This window comes from Pteropus medius, unplaced genomic scaffold (assembly GCF_902729225.1).
Source record: "Pteropus medius unplaced genomic scaffold, Ma_sr-lr_union100, whole genome shotgun sequence".
Taxonomy (NCBI): Eukaryota; Metazoa; Chordata; class Mammalia; order Chiroptera; family Pteropodidae; genus Pteropus; species Pteropus medius.
The window spans coordinates 3,885,200-3,898,006 of record NW_024352786.1 but is presented as its reverse complement, the minus strand read 5'-3'; the positions used below and the strand labels follow the sequence as shown (position 1 = coordinate 3,898,006).

Below are 12,807 nucleotides of genomic sequence, written 5' to 3'. Positions count from 1 at the left end.
AATGACCATTGCATCTTTTTCTTTCTTTAAGTAGCTCCTGACTTGAGGACAGGATCAAAATTAACTGCCCTAACTAGAGTAAATTCTATATTCTCAACGACATATTCTGAATGCACCTTCTACCTCTTCTCAACCCAAGACGTGTTTCAATTTGCTCATTTACTTCAATAGGTACTGAAATGTTGAGGCAGGATTACACACCACTACATACACTAAGTTTGCAAAGTGGCAATTTACAGCCAAATAAACTTCCATGATCCTTTTGGCATAAGTATCCAATGACTTTGGGTGAAGAGAAACAGAATTTAGTATATTACCTGTCTTCTTATTTTAAATTTACCCTTATCTACATTCACTTTATATTCTACAATAGATTTGTGAACAGGAAACAAACTTCATTTCTTAAGAAGGCTAAATTTTTACCGATAATAGAGAAAAGTAACAATGTCAACAATTAAGTTTTTTTCTCCCCTAAATGTGAAAAGTTTCCCATAACCTTTGGGATTATTTAAAGTATGACAAATTGTAACAATGCAAAAATAAAAATTAAAGCAAAACTGGCAGAAGGAAATCAAACTTGTGTTTTTAAAAATATCCTCACTTCAACAAAATCTCAAGAATGGTTTTTAAGTCATTTTAGAATGCTATGCCCTATATATCTCATACGCTTGATAAAATTGTTTTTAAATTATATATTAAATATTTGTCTATAAAAATGTCTATAAAATTTCCTACTTGAAATAAGAATCACATTGAAGAGTAAACAAGTTAAATTTTAAAATACTGAAAATTAGTTTCCAAAGTCAATAACCAAATGTCCTTTCCAACTTTGATTTTCAGTAGAAACACATAATCAAATCACAGCTATTAAAAAGGAAAGTCATTAGCAAAATGTCTACTAGCCTTGTTTTTGCCGATATGTTTTTCTCCAATTAACAATGTGGTAGACATTCCAAAATTAAATACAACTTTCTCTTAATGTCAATTATAGATATTATACCTCTTATTATTATATTAAAATATTATATTTTTTCTCCAAAAATCTGAAAACCAGTCCATCCTTATTATAAAAAATTTTTTTACAATTGTAATTATATTGATGTTCATACTGTGTTAAAAAAAACTCATTTAATAAAGTAGTACTTTGATTTTACAACATCACAGGTGACTGGACTGAAATATGGATTCAGTCTACAGAACAAAATTTAAAATACATGTTTTCCTGCTAAAATGTACCTGCTTCTCTTTTTACTAAAACAGGTAACTTATATGGTGAGTATTTTTGGTTTAGAAGATTTGTTCTTCCCTAATGTTTAAAAAGTATCCATTTATGGTATTCTTCCTTTCACCAGTTATGTTTGGTACATTGAAATATGAATGTAAATGAATTAATGTTTTAATAAGTGAATTCACTTTTAAAATGCTCGCTCTAATTTTATGAACTATCAGACACTTTATTTGCAGAAATAATTTCTTGTTCTGTTGTGAAGTATGCAGTAAAACAAACAAAAAGCTAATAATCATCTAAACTAATTAGAGGGTGTCTAAAAGTAATCCTTTTAATGAAAAAATCTTGAAAGGTTATAAAAGAGCAGAGAGAACTTTATAGCCAATGGCAAATATAAAAATTCTATAACTTCAAAGTAAGAGACTTCAAACAAAAATGGAAAAAAGTTCTGAAAGAACAAACAAATTAAAAAATAAATTAATAGGAACAAAACAGTATGTTAGCAATGGAATCTGGGTGTGATATCATTGTATTATTGTCAGGTTCTGGTGCTTTACTTTAAAAGCAGCACAACCAATAATTATGGTTATTTTAATGGGTGCCCTTGTTTCTTAATGCAGACAGGGAAGAAAAAAAAAAGGAATAACTCAGAGATAGACCATGTTATATGCGCTGGGTTCACTATCATTCTTTTAGCCTATTTTCTTCTATACTGTGAGACAAAGAATATACCAATTTAAGGAGACTATAGGAAAAACCCATCTTGAGAGTTGGGTTGAATAGTTCCCATTAAAGTATAACCTGGACATAGAAACTAGATTTAATATTCTATCAAGAAAATAAGTGACTTGGTAAGGCAGGTTTTAGCAATAGCTAATGAGACATGACAATAGTCATTAAAATTACCTTACTTTGCAGAATCCACAGAACAAGCTGTGACAAATCTCAAAATAATAAAAGTAGCAAATGAAAAATATCAACACTACGTATGGCATACCTTCATGGGAGATCTGCTGTGTCTGTACCTGACCACAGACAATTCGCTCTCTAGTGAAAGCAGTCCATCAGCAAAAATTCACAGCCCTGTGTTTTTCTTTTGAATAAAGTATGTCTTCTGTTGTAATTATTTATAAAAACCAAAGCTAAAAATATAAACAGCAAATCAAAATATCTTATTTTCTGTATTTCTAATTTGTTTGAAAAGGATTATAATTTTTGGAAGTACATTTAAAAAGCAGAGATGGCATACTACACTCAAACCACTGAACAATGTTTTGAATATTATGGAAATACCAGTATAAAAATCTACTGTCAGCTGAGGTCGTTTACGAAGTGTTAAGAGAAACAAGAAAGGAGTAAATACAAGTAGGCTGCTCATTTCTCCCATAAAGAGAACCAGACCTTTATTCTACCTTATTGCTTTCCATAATGATCAGTCAACTTCTTGATGGGTTAAAGGTTTTAACATGAGGGCCTAACTTGTGCCTGTTAGAAATACAAACCGAACTACAAGAAAGTACTACAATCATACTCTTAAAAAGGAGAATTCTGGGTCATTTCTATAGCTCTTCCTTCAAAAAGTAATGATCACAGCAATTATGTGAAGCCAAGACACTTCCTTATTGAGTACAAGAGCATGTATCCATTATTAAAGCCAAATGCTTCCCGATCATTGAATCTCCCTCACCCCAATTATCAATCATGGCCCCAAGCTATGAGATCCAAGCGGCAGCAATCCAACATTCTCATCGGAATAAGAAGGGAGATAAGTATTGTTCAACAAGAAGAATGTCTGGTATCTAGAATTACATAAAGTTAGAAATTCAAATAAACCAACCCCAAGTAATTCACTCTGCATGTCCAAAACTACAAGTCCTAATTTCATAGGGACAAGTCCTAGAAATCTGTACTCATTCATTTTACCATTAATAAATCTGGAAAAATTCTGTTGGTGTTTGTAAAGACTGTGGCAATGTGCCTGCTAAAATGTAAGTGCTTCTAAGTGCTTCTCTTTTTTACTAAAAGAGAAGCCATCAACATTTTGACTCTTTTCCTCACTTTGTCTTGGCATCACAAACACTGTTGCAGAGCAATTTCTTTCTCAGCCCTATTTTATATCTATAGTGTACTACAATATTAGTACATAGAAATGGATTCTTTGTTTAATCCAATAAGACATTTTGTCATTTTAATTTTAAAAACTGATAGATGATAATAAGAGAAGTTATAAACAGTTAAAATCAAAATTTAGAAGCCTTCTCCAGTGCTCTTCCTCCAGTGCCCTTCTGTTTTCACTTAAACAAAAAATTTTTTTTAAAAAAGGATCATCTAGGATTTCCTCTCATTTCTAGATTAAACTGCACATTTCACAGAAGTTTAATCAAGAATGGCAATTTTTATAGACATTCCTTTCAAAACTTGGGTTACAAGTGTTAAACTAATTGGAAAATGGCTAAGTAATGGAATACATTTGAGAAAGTTTCTTGCAATTATATATTAAGCCCTGTTCACCAAGTCATCTATCTAATCTATCACCTGTCAAGTGAATCATCTCCTAAAGTCCTAAAGGCTCTTCTTCACTACAGTGGTGAACTTTTGTGTAATTAAACATCCTTTTTCTCATCTATGAAAGAAAGGCAACTACACAGAACTCACTGGTGCCATATTTCTAGAAAGATATGCTTAGCCTCATACAACTCAAACGGTGCCTACATTTCTTTGCATAAGACATGAAAGCCAAATATCTTGTCAATGGTATGCATTTTTTAAATCTTTGAGATATGATTCACATACAATAAAATTCACTCTTTTCAAGTATATAATTCAATGTTTCTTTAGTTTTGTGCAATCATTACTATCTAATTAGAGAACATTTTCATCATCCCTAAAACAAATCCCATATCAATGAGCAATCGGTTCCCCTTTCCCCTGCTCCAAGCCCCTAGCAATAACTAATCTAGCTCTGGTCTCTTTAAATTTGCTTATTCTGGACATTCCATATAAGTGGAATCATACCATATATGACCTTTTCTTTCTTACTTCTTTCAAGGTTCACCTATGTTGTAGCATGTATCAGTACTTCATTCCTTTTTATTGATGAATAATATTCCATTGTATGAATATACCATAGTTTATGCATTTATGAGTTGATGGACATTTGGGTCATTCCAATTTTTGACAATTATTAATAATACTGTTATAAATATGTGAATACAAGTTTTTGTATAGACAATTGTATGCATTTAAAGACTCCTTTTATGACTTTTCCTAAGTAATCGACATTACAGCTACTCTTTTATTATTAATGGTAATGAGGCAGTATATATATAGCATAGTGTCTAAAAGACTGGGCTCCAAGGACAGGCTGCCTAAAATCAAATCTTCAAAGCCATTCACTGGCTGTATGAACTTGGGCAAGTCATTTAACCTTGCTGAGCTTCAGTTTCTCTACCAGAGATAAGGACAATAATAATAACACCTATCTCTAGAGTTGTGATAAGAATAAATGATATAACTTACCATATCATATAACTTTAAAACAACTTACAGTGTTTTGAACACAAAGGCCATTTTATGCAAAAAAATTTAAGTAAATAAAAACATATTTTGATGCACATTTTGATAAGGCATGGTAGCACAATCATGTGACCAATGAAGTAAATGTTAAACTTTTCTGTTTTCTGGAAAAAAGGTTTAAAAATATCTGAGCATGTGATAAAGTGGTATAGAACTAATATGCACATACACACATATATAAGTTAAACTGGGGAAATCTGAGTAAGACTGGTAGACTGTCAATCTCAATATCTTGGCTGTAATATTATACTACAGTTTTGCAAAATGTTATCGCTGAGGAAAATCAGGTAGAATGTACATGCCCAATTTGCATTATTTCATATAACTGCATTGAGTCTATAAATATCTCAATAAAAATTTAATTTAAAAAATGTGATCCCAGAATTAATTTACCAAAAGTCATTAAGCTGTATGTTTACAATTGATTACTTTTATGAAACAACTGCCATAGCCTTTAGAAATTACATTTAAAGAAAAAGCACCAACATTACTACCATCTTCACCATCGCCAAGACCTTTTATATTATTTTTCTCTTATGAGGGAGAATACAATACACATTTTCTAATTAAATGACATTATTTTTGTTAGTTCTACATCCTTCATTAAATCTTTTTTTCAGTTTTTATTGAGATGTAATTGACATAACATGGTATAAGTTTGAGGTGTACAATGTAGTGATTTGATATATGTATACACTGGGAAATGATTACTGCAATAAAGTTAGTAAATACATCCATCACTTCACAGTTACAATTTGTGTGTGTGTGTGTGTGTGCGTGTGTGTGTGATGAGAACTTTCAATATCTACGCTCTTAGTAAGTTTCAAATATGCAATATAGAACTATTAACTCTCGTCACCATGCTATACATGACATCCTAGAACTCATATATCTTACCACTGGAAGTTTATACCCTTTGATCTCATTTACACCACCACCCACTTTCCTCCCGTTCATTAAATCTTGATTGAGTAGAACACTGCTAGGATCTATTAGGGAATAAAAAGACATAGAAATCTGATTTAATATTCTATCAACAGATATAAATATAATTTGAAAGAAACTCTTATAGTATTTTCAGTGAAGCAACCAGTTTATTTTATGTCCTAAACTGTTGTTCCAAAACACTTCATCCCAATTTATTCACCTCTTAATTTAATTCTCAGATTATCTGGAGCTTGATTTCAAGTCAGTTTGAGTAACATCCCTTAGTAAGTATAAAATATTGAGTTCTTAAGACAGCAGGTAGGTATACATTATTACTAAATTTATTTTTACACAAAATATTGAAAATCCACCTACTATCTATTTCTACCTCTTGAAGCCTGGCACATTTAACTGCATTTCATGGCAAGTGGAGAATGCATAAATCAAAGCTGATAGAATTTACTATTTTGGAATGGACAACCAAAATCCATCTTATTGAGAAAAGATTATACATCTATCTTAAGTCAGTGATTTTCTGCACTGTACAATGCAGGATTAGAATAATGCTGAACATAAGTAGATACAATGAATTCTTTCTGACTTGCAGTTACAATGATTCAAGCGCTCACTTTACCCTCTCCCCTTCTGGAACTCTTCTACAATATACCAAATCAACAGATGTACTAGATAACCTCCTTAAATAATGTCACAGTATTCACTGAGCTTTGGCAGTGAGTCAGAATAGAAATTAGAGATCTAGACCAACTAAATACTGTATATTTGGCAAAATCATTTGTGGTTGTGTTCTTCAGCACAGTTTCTGAGATAACCACCAGTTCCACTTGGCAACCTGAGTCTCCCACAGTTATGTCTTTAATTGTAAAGTTGGCTTGTGAGATAATTTCCTGCTACTGGATTTCATGCCATTACTACTCTTAAGATTGGTGGCATAAGAGTTGAGAAAAATGTTATTTTGATAAACCAACACTGACAACTGGTCCAGAGTTTTAACCTGTTCTCATGATAGGAAACAATGATAGTAAAACAGTCTATATGATTCTTTATAAAACAAAGATTCCCTCTAGTAGTATGAGATGGCTAGGTAAGACTATTAAATTCTATTAAGCAACAGCAGCAACAAGTGAACTTGTAGTAGAAGCAATTAGAGCATAAAAAAGCAGATCTAATATTTCTAAGTACTACACATGCTAAAATGTCAAACATCTAGCTTTTGGAGACATTTTATTTCAAGGTAATTTCATAAGAACTTATAAGAATTCGCCAATTTGGATTTGGGGCAGGTCGGAAAATAAGAGTTTCTGCCTAGGTGTGTCTGTGAATCATAAGACAGGCTTTTTAATGAGGTCAGCAAGTAAGGAAATACATTTCAATAGTGACATTTGGCTTACAACATTGTGTATGGGTGGGGCCTTGAAGGAATTGATAGAGATATTCTAACTTCAGCAAGTGAAACCAAAACATTAACTGCAGTTTTTATTACCTAATACAAGTCCATTGCCCAAACAGGACTTTGGAAGTCTGTCATAACAACTTCTAGGCAGGTGTATTTCACTTGTTCTGGAGCTGATGCTGACCTGCCAGTGCCTAGTCCATGTGCCACTGCATCAAAATTGCATCAATCCCTCTGTTTCCTGGCATGGCCCAGCACAATGCCAGATCTAATTTGAGCATTAAGAAAAAAAGAAAAAAAGCTTAGTAAATGTGTGAATTTAAAGAAAGCAAGGGAGTTCTCTCATTGCAAGTTAATTTCTCATTAACCATTAGTTCAATAAGAAAATAAGTGAAACAATACTGCAGTTTAAGAAAAACACTTGTCTTTGTCCACTTTGACTCCCCTAAAATTCAATTACCCAAGACAGTCCTATCTATAAAAATTTTTGGAGCACCCAGGTGGTATTGACTCTCACAAATATCATAAATAAAAAACTGAGTTTATGTCTTTTATTATAAACTATCCCATACTGATTCAAATGATTCTTCTTTTCTAATAAAGAAGAAAGTAGCACTCTTATTCAGATTGGTGAATAATACTCCCATCCCCTCCTTATAATCACTGAAGCCCTCATACAGCACTATAATTAGCAGCTATTTTTAGCATGCAAATAGGATGCATTAAATAACAAAATAGTCTAAATTTGATAGGAAAGAATAAGCCTTCATGGTCACAACCGGAATTATTAACCAGTGCACATATTCTTAGATATCAATGTGAATGGAAAATAAATCTACTCTTAAACAGCTCGAAGATAGTACATACCATAACATTTAAAAAGTCCATAAAAAGTAGTTAGATACTAGTCTATTAGCAAAAAAAAAAAAAACTGTTTATTTTTTTAATTCTGAATTGCTGGAATAGTTAACCATTGTTCTCTCAGCAAATAGTAAGCATTTATGCTAAATTCCTAAGTGTTCTTTCTTTAATATTTTATGACAAATAACTAACCAAATGAGCTGTTTCTGTTCTGCAGAGATGAGTAATACTTCTCCCTTGTAATCATGTGAAATAACCACTAGTATCAATGATTAAAGTAAACTGCTTTCCCAGAGATCAACATAGAGTTACAAAGTGAACTACTGGGGACAAATGGTTTCAGAAATCTGATTTATGGAGTAGTGTTCGTTATTTTCTTTCTGTCCATCTTTTAATCATCTACATACCTTCTAAATTTAAGCTTGACTTTGCAACCCTTCACTTACTTTGCTTAATAACATTAAAAGATGAGTATTTATTGCACTGAAATTTATATTCTACTTCAAACCTGTTATGAAACACACATGTAAACATGTAAAAGAATATAAGTCCCCTCCAGTATTTCAACTTTCCATTAAAATGCAAATATAATGATTTCATTAGTCAGGCAACAATACCCACAGTCTTAAACCAGACAAAACCAATAACTTTTTTTCTGTATATCCCAACTTCTCCCTAAGATACAATCTTACTCTTATGTTGGATCATTTGTTAATGAATATTTTTGCCTTTGGACTTGCATTATCCTTGATTGGAAGGGGAAAGCTAAAATATGTGATTTGAGATTTTAAATTCATAGATGTACCCTACTCCCTAGACAGGCAAATATAAAAATATTTCACTAAAGTTAAGCAAATAGTTGGAAAATAACCCTTCTTTCAGTTCCTAAACACTGGACGAAGTGTGTGTGGGGGGGTGGGGGGAGTCACTCAATGCAATTAAAAGTATGTCATGAAGGCAATAGTCAGCAAATAACATTGTATTTTATATTCAACCTTCCGTGGAGTCTACCCAGGCCATACTTAATTTTGTCATAGGTAGAAAACTCTCCATGGAAACTCTGCTAGCTTAATAATACTATACAAGCAGCCCCAGTAAAAAGATTCAAGATTCAAGTGTGTGTATGGAGAGAGAGACAGAGAGACAGAGAGACAGAGACAGAGAGACAGAGGAGAGAGAGAGAGAGAGAGAGAGAGAGAGAGAGCGCGTGTGTGTGTGTGTGTGTGTGTGTGTGTGTGTGTAAGAGGAGGAGGAGATGGAGGGTGGAGGAAGAAAAGAGACACAGAGAAAGGCAGAGAGATAAAAGACCCAAGAAAACAGAACAGCCAAGAGAGAAAGAAATTTGGACGGGACTGTTAGAAAAAATGCTCTTTACTTCTCTGCTTCTTTGCTGGGATTGGGTTTCATTTCTTTCGGCGCCCCTGACCTTGCAGTCTTCCAACTCTCCACGCTCCCCCTCCCTCCCGCCCCCTCCCCCGGCCTGCGCCTGCCTTTGTGTCTGCCTGTCACTTACCGGGGAGCCCAACGAAGCGGATTCGGGAGAAGCACAAAGCCAGGATACAGATTTGCCCACAAATTCTCTTACACACATTCCCCAGGCTGCAAGGCACAGCCCATCGCAGAGCTGATGTACCTTGAGAGAGTGGGTTCTCGTCTTGTTTGGGGGACCAGAGAAACTATTCTTTCCTCTCTCGCTCGGCAGCACTAACAAAACGTGCGGACTCAAGGAAAAAACAAAACCTCACTAAGTGTACTCCAGTTCCACTCCCGGTGACATTCGCTCAGTACGCCCCCCAAAAAGGGGACAGGGGGACAGAAGGGGCGGACGCTAATCCAGAGGCAGAGCCAGATCCAGACCGACAGCACATAAAAGGGTCGAAAACCCCCCGTCACTGTTCTTTCCGGGGTGGGTTAGGATAGACCAGAGACTCGTCTGACTTAGAAGGGGAGTGGGAGGATTAGAGGGAAATGTAGTGCCCCCCAAAGCTGAACTATTTTAGAAAGGAAAGCAAAGAAAAATCACTTTCCTGGCGATAAAAGGCCGGGAAACCGGCTGGTCGGAGTCACAAAGGTAAGTTTTCCGGGTCCGGAGGAAGAGAGAAGAGAACCCAGAACTATAGGTTTAAAGGGGGGAGGAGGGGGAATTAAAACTATATTTGTCAGCCATGTTGAAGAGGCTCCAGTAATTTGTGAAGCTTCCCTCTTCCCTCTTGATATTTGTGGGTGACACTGCAGGGTTTGCTCCCCCGTCCCTGGAAGCCCGAGAGAAAGCGAAGGGGAGAGGAAAGGGAGAGTTTCGCGGCAAAAGAGAAGCGCTCTGACCTCGTTCTCGTCTCGCAGCCTTGCAGCAATCCAGCAGTTGCAGTCAGGTCTCCTTTCTAACAAATCCTAAAGGGCAGCCATCTTGCTTCCTTCTGCTTCTCTACGAAAGCAGCCTAGCCTCCGCATCAATATTCATAAGGCAGTTTGACGTCTGTTCTCATCACTCGGCGGGGCCGGCTTCTCGGGGCGGCCGCGCCGAGGGGGCGGACGTGACTCGCATGCGAGCCGGGCCTGGGCGCGCGGCGCTCGCGGGGAGGCGGCGGCCGCCCGAGCTCTGCGCCTTCTCCGCCCGGCCTCCTGCTCCTCCTCCGCCCAGCTGTCCTCCTCCTCCGCCCGGCCTCCGCTGCCGCCCTCGGTCCCTCAGCCACGGCTCCCAGGGAGGCAGCCCCCCGCCGGGGCGTCCCGCACCAAGGCCGAGGCACCCGGCGGCCGGACACTGGGGCGCGCGGTCGCGGCCGGGCTGCCCTGGCGCTTGGAGCTGGCAGAGCAGGGGAGCGGCGCGCCGGGCTGAGCGCGGGGCGGGGGCGGGCGCGGGGGAAGGTCCAGCCCCCGGGCGACGCGGCCCGACCCGGAGCAGCCGGGACCTTCGGACGGGTCTCCAGGCCGGGTTAAGGCGTGGTGCAGGCGCGCAGGGGGCGGTGGCGTGGCCGCCTGGCACCAGGATGTGAGACCCCGGGTTAAGCTTTGAAACTTTTCGTTGGTACTGCACTCCGCCACCTCCTTCTAGGTATCTGCACACCCCGCCACCCCGCGCGCACCCACCTCCGCCCCGCACCCTCGCACTAGCTCTTGCTCCCACCTCGATGCAGGCATCCCCGCACACGCCCCGCGCACCCACCTCCTCCCGCAAAGGCCCGCACTATCCCCTGGCAGGTTCCCCCGCCCCGCCCCAGCTTTGGCATCCTCTCTGCACTGTCACTTTAATCTTGCCGAGCAGAAGCACTCCCCTGTTCGCTGAGGGCATGCCCTTAGTGCATTAGGGGCCTGTAGTTTTAAAGGCACGACAAATTAGGAGACTGACCGAGTCCCGCTTCTCTCCGCGGTGGCCCACCTTCTGTTTACTTTGGGCACGTGCGCTGGGAACCAGAGGGATCTTCACAGACCCAACGAATTGCTCACCAGTGACGCGACTTTTCGCTAAATTCGGTTGTAAGAAATAAGCTTGCACCCTCAAATGCTTGACTTTTCTCCCGTCTGAGCCGCTATTGTGGCGGGGGGCGGGGGAAGGGGGTTCCACCCGTATAATTAAGTAACGAAGAAATCGACCCATTAAGAACAACATTCCCAAAGACGGACTCTCGATTTTCCGTGACATTCGGGACTCTACAGCTACGCCCGTCCTCTGACAGGAGTTTTTCTTTTCTACCGCCAACTAGTTTTACTTCGCTTTTTTGATAGTCTTTTTTTCCTAATCATATATATATTTTTTTACTCGAAGATGAGATAAAAAACAAAGCCTATATGAATCATTATGTCGGATAGTAGTTTTTGAGATTTACCCTCTGTCTTTAAGTTCTTAGGTTACCGACATTGAAATGTTAATAGATATTTGGGGTACATCTTTCATGCATGGGATCGCTGCATTGTGATGACAATACTCTTAAGTCAACAGAAGTTATTTTGTGTATCCCACTGTTTTGTGTCTGTAATTTCTTTAGAAGTAAAGTGTTTTGCTAATTTTGTGAAATTGGAATATTTCTTCTTTGAAAAGGTTTAAAAAGGGACCTCTTTCTATGTAACACATTGTTGCTAAGATGAATGCTTAAAGTGCATTCTAATGAAACATTGTTTATTCCATTTCGAGACAAAGTTGACTCAGATTTCTGATTTTGCAGAATCTAAGTAAAATCGTTCATTTTCCCCTACGCATTTCATTCTGTGAAAATGAATTTGTCTTTTCTAATGGTACACTAATGTATCACCAAAAGTTTTGGCAATTGTTAATGAATTTTAAACTAGGAGGTTCCTTGGATTTGCTTTTCAAGTTCAAAAAGTAAAGTTGCCGAAGACCATGGCATATATTTATGTAGTGTACATTAGAGCAGAATTGTTGAAAGCATGGGTTTTGGAGCCCAACAGACCTAAGTGAATCTTGGCTCTATCTTTTACGAAAGTGTGACCTTGAGCATTGTACTTACCTCTGTATGTATCAGCTCTCTTATTTGCTAAGCACTTTCTAAAACAACAGGGCGTTGCAAAGATTAAATAAAACACTAGGTAAGTGCCTGGGTAGTTATTACTATTACTAATCATAAAACATCTACTTCCAGGAGTTTTGGCTAGAAACACATAATCTTACATTGAATAATATGTGGCAAACATTGTATTCACACATGTCTCATAAACATCTGTATATACCTTTAGTTACTTATATGGTAATTGTAAAAATAATCTTTAAGATCATCTCTTTATTTCATCTTTCAAATCTCTCTCTGTTATAACAGGTGGTTCTTGTCTATCTGGAATCATACTTGGCTTGCAG

The 12,807-nt window shown here is 37.5% G+C and overlaps 1 protein-coding gene and 1 long non-coding RNA gene across 4 annotated transcripts in view; one reads left to right on the top strand and one right to left on the bottom strand.

The window, feature by feature from the left end:
- The window catches only part of TET2 (tet methylcytosine dioxygenase 2), a 115,717-nt gene extending 105,255 nt beyond the window's left edge, over nt 1–10,462 (bottom strand). For both annotated transcript variants that reach the window (XR_005649859.1, XM_039848779.1), the window contains exon 1: nt 10,326–10,462. The gene's annotated coding sequence lies outside the window, so the exon portion shown is untranslated. The remainder of the gene's footprint in view (nt 1–10,325) is intronic.
- The window catches only part of LOC120591194 (uncharacterized), a 162,883-nt gene continuing 159,576 nt past the window's right edge, over nt 9,501–12,807 (top strand). For both annotated transcript variants that reach the window (XR_005649861.1, XR_005649860.1), the window contains exon 1: nt 9,501–10,074. This is a non-coding gene — a long non-coding RNA (uncharacterized LOC120591194). The remainder of the gene's footprint in view (nt 10,075–12,807) is intronic.